Source organism: Pinus tabuliformis, chromosome X (genome assembly GCF_031772625.1).
Source record: "Pinus tabuliformis cultivar Carrire ecotype Pingquan chromosome X, CPIR1, whole genome shotgun sequence".
Classification (NCBI taxonomy): Eukaryota; Viridiplantae; Streptophyta; class Pinopsida; order Pinales; family Pinaceae; genus Pinus; species Pinus tabuliformis.
In genome coordinates, this window is record NC_142308.1 from 1,677,206,566 (window position 1) to 1,677,214,452 (window position 7,887).

Below are 7,887 nucleotides of genomic sequence, written 5' to 3' on the forward strand. Positions count from 1 at the left end.
ATTGAGAAATGTAACCACATAAGATCATATTGCACAGGCCTTGAACTCAGCCACAATTGAACCAACTATAGGGACAAAATCATAGTTGGGAAACTGCATATGAGTCTAAACTAAGAACAAAAAATAAACATATAGAAATCATTACATCTTAATGAAATTGAAATAAGAATAAAAATATGAAGAAACATAAATACTTATATTAAAAGTATATGGAAGGTCTCATTTATAAAATTAAAAATAAATTCTAGCTTATATAGGAGGTATCAGTGGAATTCTAGCTTATAAACTTCAGATTTGACCAAATCATTGTTCTATTGTCTATTAAAACTCTTTTGGAAAGCTGAGACTTCCAATAATTTCACATCTCAAATGATTGGAACTACAGTCCCTAGACTTGGCCGCAAAATTGATCCAAGATAACTTCTTCTTTCAGTTATAAAACTTTGACAGTTGTGGTCCTCCAACTTAACATATCTTGTGCAATATCTGCAATGATTACATTCAATATGTTTAAGAAAATCTTCACATACAAACTTGAAAAATATGGTTATGCTTTCATTTACAAAAGTCAAATGGTATAAAACTAAAAAATTTCACTTACCAAAATGGTTCGTTCAAGTGCTCGATAGAGTAAGACAATGATGGTAATAAATACTGAAACTTACTAGTTCTTTCAATCTATTTTCATAGTGGAAGAGGTTTTCGAGTTTTCATCTCTTTCCATTCATCATAAATAACATTCCAATCTACCTCATTTAGAGCATGAGGTGCACTGAGAGAGATAAACATTAACATATCCAATGTTTTTAAAGAAAGTCTTGTTCTATTCTCATTTTTTCTCTGATTTAATTTTGAAAAACCTCTTTCACAAACTACTGTACTAGCCAGAATAACAAGAATTGCTTGCCATAGCTGCATTAAGCATGGAAATCCTTTAGACCATTCAATTTCACCTCCACATAGATCCCATGCTCCAAACATATGCTTTTTTGGGTAAGAATTATACATAGTACATATAAATTCATCCATTTCACCCATACATTTAATGTTGTCCACAACAAGCAAGCCTCCAACACTAATTTTTTCACATAAACATGTCAACCATCTTCTTGTTTGAGAGTATCTATCATCTATATACTCATAATAATTATGAGGACTAAAAAACTTAGCTGCATTAAAAATAGGTAAATCTGTGAACCTTGCATTTAGAGAGTCAATCACCTTCGTTACAAAACCCTTTCCCAGCATAATGCAGTCATCTAGTGTCCCTAATATTTGTGACTTTGGCAAACTCTCAAACCTCAATTCATGTACATGTACTATACCTGTGCAATCCGCAAACTCAATAGTTCCTTGTTGTGTTTTACTTAAAAAGGATGATGTGTGCATTGCACCTGCCCCAAATATGCCTCTTAGAAATCACTTATGAAGCAAGCTAATAGTGATATCCAAAGTTGTTCCAATAGATATAATGCCAACATGATCCTCTTGAAACTTTTGATTCAACTTATTTAACTCAATAAGCACATCTACAAGTAAGTAGATGCAAAATTGAACTTGAAATATTGTAGCCATCTCATACATTTTTTTTTCCACTAACTCCAAGTCTCTTAACAAAGTAGGCATGAGCTTAACGAGTCTTTCCATGACTTTTCCTCTAGAAAGCCATCTAGTATGATGAATTTGTAATACCTCTAGCCTTGTGATTTGAAATGACTCCATCATCTCTTTCAATTCTCCATGTCTTTTAGTAGATTTCCCTAACCATGATAGATCTTGTTTGCAATCTTATCAATAACTTGAAACTCTTCAAAATAAGATGAAGCATCATTTGCTACTAATGCTTCTCGATGAGCTATATAGTAGATATCTAATAAATGAGGGGCATGATGACGGAGCTTAATAGATAAACCTTCATGAATACTCCTTATGGATGATGCTCCATCAGATCCAAATCCAACTAACTTTGTCATGGATAGATTCATGTCTGCTAAAAGAGATGTCACAACATCATACATAGACTATGATGTTCCATCCCTAATGTGTAGGAATTGTATGAATTTTGTAGCACATGGACCTCTTCCTTCATTTGTAAAATATGTAATATAAACAATCAAATGTTGCACCATAGTTCAATCAATGCTTTCATCAACTAAAAGTGAGTAATATGGACTTTGGAAAATCTCATCTTTTAATTTTTTCCAATATACCTCCTTAGCAGCTTCTAGAAAGTCTTTTCCAGATGTTGTATTTGTATATGCTGAGCATTCATCTATTAGAGGCATGTGATGAGTGTTTTTATACCTATTCAAGTCACAAATTGACTTATATACTTCCAAAGGTAAATCCTGTATTGCAACAAAATACATGTTCTCAATAACTGATATAATTCTCTCTTTTTGAGCATCAACCATTAGCTCTACATGTTTTGTAATTGGAAGAGTACTCTGTTTACTTTCTCCCTCTACAAGTTCCAAAGAAAATTTATGAGCCTCTGATGTTGCGTGGATATTTAAAGCACTAAATTGAAGGGTTGTGCTTCCATCTTTAGCAAATGGAGTTTCCCTTTTAAATTTTACACAACATGAACATTTTATCCTTTCAACACCATTAAAATATTTCATAGCATAAGCCCATGGGAATCTCATCTTCCATTTGGACTTGAATGTTATTTTGTACCTCTTGGATGTTGGTTCCTCTTCAAGAAGTTCTGCACTATCTGATTCATGGTCCTCATCCACATGATCATATACTTCATTTCTAGAAATATGCAGTCAATTAGAGCATTGAGAGATACCAAATGCATTGGCAAGTGAAAGTTGTTTCAGATCCTTTTTGGGGTGACCAAGAGGTGGCATTTTATACCTATAATCAACAAAACAAGAAATATAAAAATACACAATATTCTTTGAAAATAAGACAGTATACAACAAAATTCATATGAAAACTAATAAAAAGAAACAAATAGATCTCACACACATAGGTCTGCTGATCATTGAAAATTAAAAATAACATTGATCTTCATGGAAGGTTATGCGCATTTCCATCACCAAAATGGAATTTCTTCTATAAGAAGGAATATCTCAAATTGTTTTTCAGTAACTGTAATGTAGAAGGCACCACAATTCACAAGGACAACAATCACAAAAAATGGGATGCACAAAGCACACCAACAGTTGGAAGTTTGAGTGGGGCAAGTCTATGCGGCATCTGTCATGTATGGATTCTTCTTCAGAAGAGTTGACAAACACTTCCAACTAGAGAAGAGCATGAATATGCTTCCTTTTGCCTCAAATGAAGAAACTGACGCTGAGCAATTGAATTACACCCACCCAGAATTAGAATGTGGAAATTGGCAAGATAATTCAACTGTACAAGGTGGTGTGGCTAGATAATAAATAAAGAATAAAAATCACGCACGATTATCTACTAACACTGCTAACACCAGATGATTGGGATAGCCACGAACATTCACATGCATGGTTCCATGATTGTTATGTATGTTAACGACTATATATGGTTGAGAGTGGAGGTGGGCAACTAGAAGTCCACATTTCAATGCTCAACAAGTGTACATTTCAATGTTATGGTTCTAATTACATCACACATAAAATTACAGACATGCCTATGTGTACATTTCAATGTTATGGTTCTAATTACATCTCAGATAAAATTACAAACATGAAAGAGTGCGCATTTCAATGTTATGGTTCTAAACATGCCAGAGCATGACAAGGCATTCATGACTCTATTTTTAATATAGTTATGAGCTATGTCATGTAGTGGAGCCATAAACATGTATGGCATTCATGGAATCATGAATATTCATTGTTGTGAAGTCTTTGTGCAGAGAGACAGTCTATTGGGCAATGGATATTCATGGTTGTGAAGTCTTTGGGCAGAGAGATAGTCTATTGGTCAATGGATAATGAAGGTGGTTTAAAAATGATTGGAACATTATGCAACAAAAGTTAAAAAAATAGAAAATTTTGTGTTATCGTTATTGATTTTATCTAATCAAGATTCACTTAAATGCATCTATATTTTTGAGGATATCTGGTAGTAGCTAAAATTTAGGAAAATACAATACTATCATTTGATTTGTACATACTATATGCAGCCAAAACATCAGTTATTACACTATATAGCCTATGTGGGATTTTATCTAATCTTCAAGTGTGGACCAAAAGCATTCTAAACTCGAAAGTAAAGGACTGTCATACAAACTTCTGCCAATTGAATATTTCAATATGTATCTTAGATGTTTGTCTTAAAGACACTGTTGTCCATGACAAACTCACTCATTAATGTTCTAGATAATGTAGACATGGTTCTTTTGAATAAAAAAGGTATTCTACAAGTTTTTTTGCAGCGCTCTGGAAAGCTGCAACATTATGTGCTCAGGTGACTCATATTGTTGTATAGGAAAACAATAGAGAATACATGTGAATTCTTTCAAGTACACATCTTATTTTTGTATGCAAATCAAGATGTTGAATTGTTGATGATGATTACTTTGTATGTTGCCATCAAATTAGGTATTGGTATATTATCCATATTTATGTTTCTTTGACGTCTTGTTTCGTGATAAGAAGCTAATAATTTTTTTCAATCATGCAGTTTAAGGTTCTTCCACTAGGTGATAAAATTGTTGTTTTACAACCAAAAAATAATATTGAAGGCTCATCAAGAAAGTTGCTTTCAAGGGTGGAACAATTGAGATTTCTATCCAAAACAGAGAAGGCAAGCCTATTATCTATTGGTGAAAAGTTTGGTCTCTCTTTCTAAAATTGAAAGCCTGGTCCTTCTTTCAAAAGCAGAGTCAACATCCATTGATCCTAACACACCTGGAGCACTTCTAAATCTAGCAATAGTTCTTTTGATTGCAGGGCCATTGTGTTCCTATTTTGTTCCCAATGACTCAATTTGGGAAGTAGCATTGCAAGTTGTAGTGGCTTTGCTATCTGTTGTCAGTGGGCATGGAGCATTTTCTAGATCGAATTTGGTATGAAAGTTGCAAAACTCAAACTAAGATTTAAATGAATCATTTATTCATATTCATCATTTTTTTTGTTTGGATTTATTGTATTTAATATTTAGATGTAAGATATGTATGGAGTGAACCTTTTAGGGATCATCCAATAAACTGATTCTATACTTTTTGAATATTTTCATTCTATCAAATAACAGTCCAAGTGTTGATGTATTTCTATCAGGTAGTGACAAAAAAATTAGCATTACTTGATAGTTTTAAAATTATGTTCCTTCTTTCTCCTCCATTACTTTGACTATAAATTTGTTACCCACAAGTGAGTCTATTGGCTTGATATGGCGATACACAAAAGTATGAGCGATACGAGGAAATTAACATCTTTATTGGATATAATTGAAGGAAAAACTTATATGATGTTTTAATTATGCTTTTAAAATAAATGTTGTGATAAGTTGGGTTTGAATGTAGACCTCCCAAATCATGGTGAGAAAGTAGATGCCTAATAAGTATTGAATTATATTTGAGCCCAGCTAGCTTGAAATTAAGATCAAATTGGAATGTCTATTATTAATAATTCAAGCAAAGGCAGATGCCATTTGGTTTTTGTTGACATTAGTGCGATCATAAAAATGTCTTTTTCTACCAGATCTAGAGCTATGTCCAAGTGAATTGGAAGGCCATATGAGAGAACTTTATGGGAAATGAGGTGTGGATTGAGTTTGTTTATTTATTTATTTAACCATAATGAATTAGTAACTTCTTGAAATAATCTAGTTGAGGCTCAGAATGAAACCTACTAGAAGCCACTATAACACCAAGAGTATATCCAACAGTTTGCAAGTAAGATATACCAATATCTTATGACTTAGTAAGATTCAATACTCCATGTGGTGGGGGAGCCTACTTCTTTAGCCTTATCACAACAATGAAGAAATTCCCACTGTGGATCACCTGATAATGCAATATATACTAAAGCAAAATACTTGATCTACTTCTACAAACAAACTTGTGAAAGCTTAATCGATTTTGAGCAAGATCAAATAGAACACGTATAACAGAGAATGAGAAATCAATCACACATGAACACAGAAGAATACTCTGGGGAAATCCTTATCTAAAAACCCCGCTATCTGTATTATCATACAAGTGGAAATATCTCCGGATTACACAAAGCTTTAGCTCACAAGCTATCCAGCTCTCAATACAATCCCTCTATGCTGCTTATTGACTGAATAGACACAACATATGCCTTCCTTCAGTCCTCCAAGCCTCCTATTTCCTTGCGAGTTTCTCCTGGGTCCTCTGGCTGCCACCTGTGTGAATTCATCTCTCGCACAACTCACCAAACTCAGAAATAATTGCGTAATCCTCAAGGAATGAATTCGTTCTACTTGCAAGAGATATGCTCAATGGAATATTCCTGCAACTAATAGTACACTGTCCCATCCTCTGATCTCAACTGGGTCTCTGTCTAAACTGACATGCATGAGTTATTTATCAGAGAATATTCAATTATCTGAAGTACACTAGTTACATGCATGCATGCATTAACTAATTGAACTCACAATCAGTTCCACAAACTATTGGAACTAATCTAACTAGATTTAACTCAGTTAACTGAGCTAACTAATTACAACTCAAAGTACAAATAATCTTGATCTCCTTAATTAAGGGATAACTTCCTCAATCAAAGGGATAACTATTGCATGGCTTCACATAGACTTCATGTTTGATTTTCTCCAACTAATTAACTCAAGATGAATTAATTAATTAATTTTCAAACAACTGCTAAGATCAAATTCGAATTTTAATTCTCAATTTTAGTTCAGGGACTAACTAAAATTGGAATGTACCCCGAAATGCTATTTATAGCAATGATATTTTTAGCACTTCTATATTTATCATTTCTTGTTGCTATTTTCAACACTCCCTCTCAACAAGAAAGGGATTATCTATCACCCCAATCCTATCTCTGTGGAACTCGAATTTGCATTTTAATAATGCCTTAGTCAAAATATATGCATCTTGCTCCTTGGTCGAAACATACAGCAACAACATGATCCTCTTCACCACACAGTCTCGAAGATGATGATACCAGATATCGATGTTCTTGGACCTGTCATGAAATATTGGATTCTCAGAGAGTTTGATACAACTCTGTTTATCACAATAGATCACAGTTGGATCCATCCTTTGATCAAACAATCCAACTATAATTTTCCGCATCCAAATGGCCTCACATGATGCCTGACTGGTAGCCATGTATTCAACCTCTACTGAGCTAAGTGAAACTGACCTCTGTTTCCTGTTGTACCAAGAAACTGCAGCTAAACCAAGGTTGAAAATTCCTCTTGAAGCGCTCTTCCGATCTGATGGACTCCCTACCCAATCTGCATCTATGAAGCCTTGAAGCTTCACTCCCTCTGTCCATTTTTACCATAATAAATACTGAGATGTGCCTCTGAGGTATCTTAGCACATGCTTTGTTGCATTCCAAAACAGCTTGGTAGGCTGAACCATAGCTTGACTCAGCTGGTTCACTACAAAGCACAAATCTGGTCGTGTGTTCACTAAATACATCAATGAACCCACAAGCTGCTGATAAACAGTAGCAGCTACTACCTCACCTAAAGTAGCATCCTCCTTCCTCCAGTTACCTAGTAGAGGAGTTTGCATGGGCTTGCACTTCTCCATGTGGAATCTCCAGAGTATCTCATTGGCATACTTGCCTTGAGACACAAACATTTCCCCATCCTTCTGCCACACTTCCATGCCTAGAAAGTAGTGCATGAGACCCATGTCTTTCATCTCGAACTCTCTTGCAAGGTCCTCCTTGCAAGGCTTGATCAACCGATCATCACTTGTCAATATCAAATCATCAACATAAAGAACAA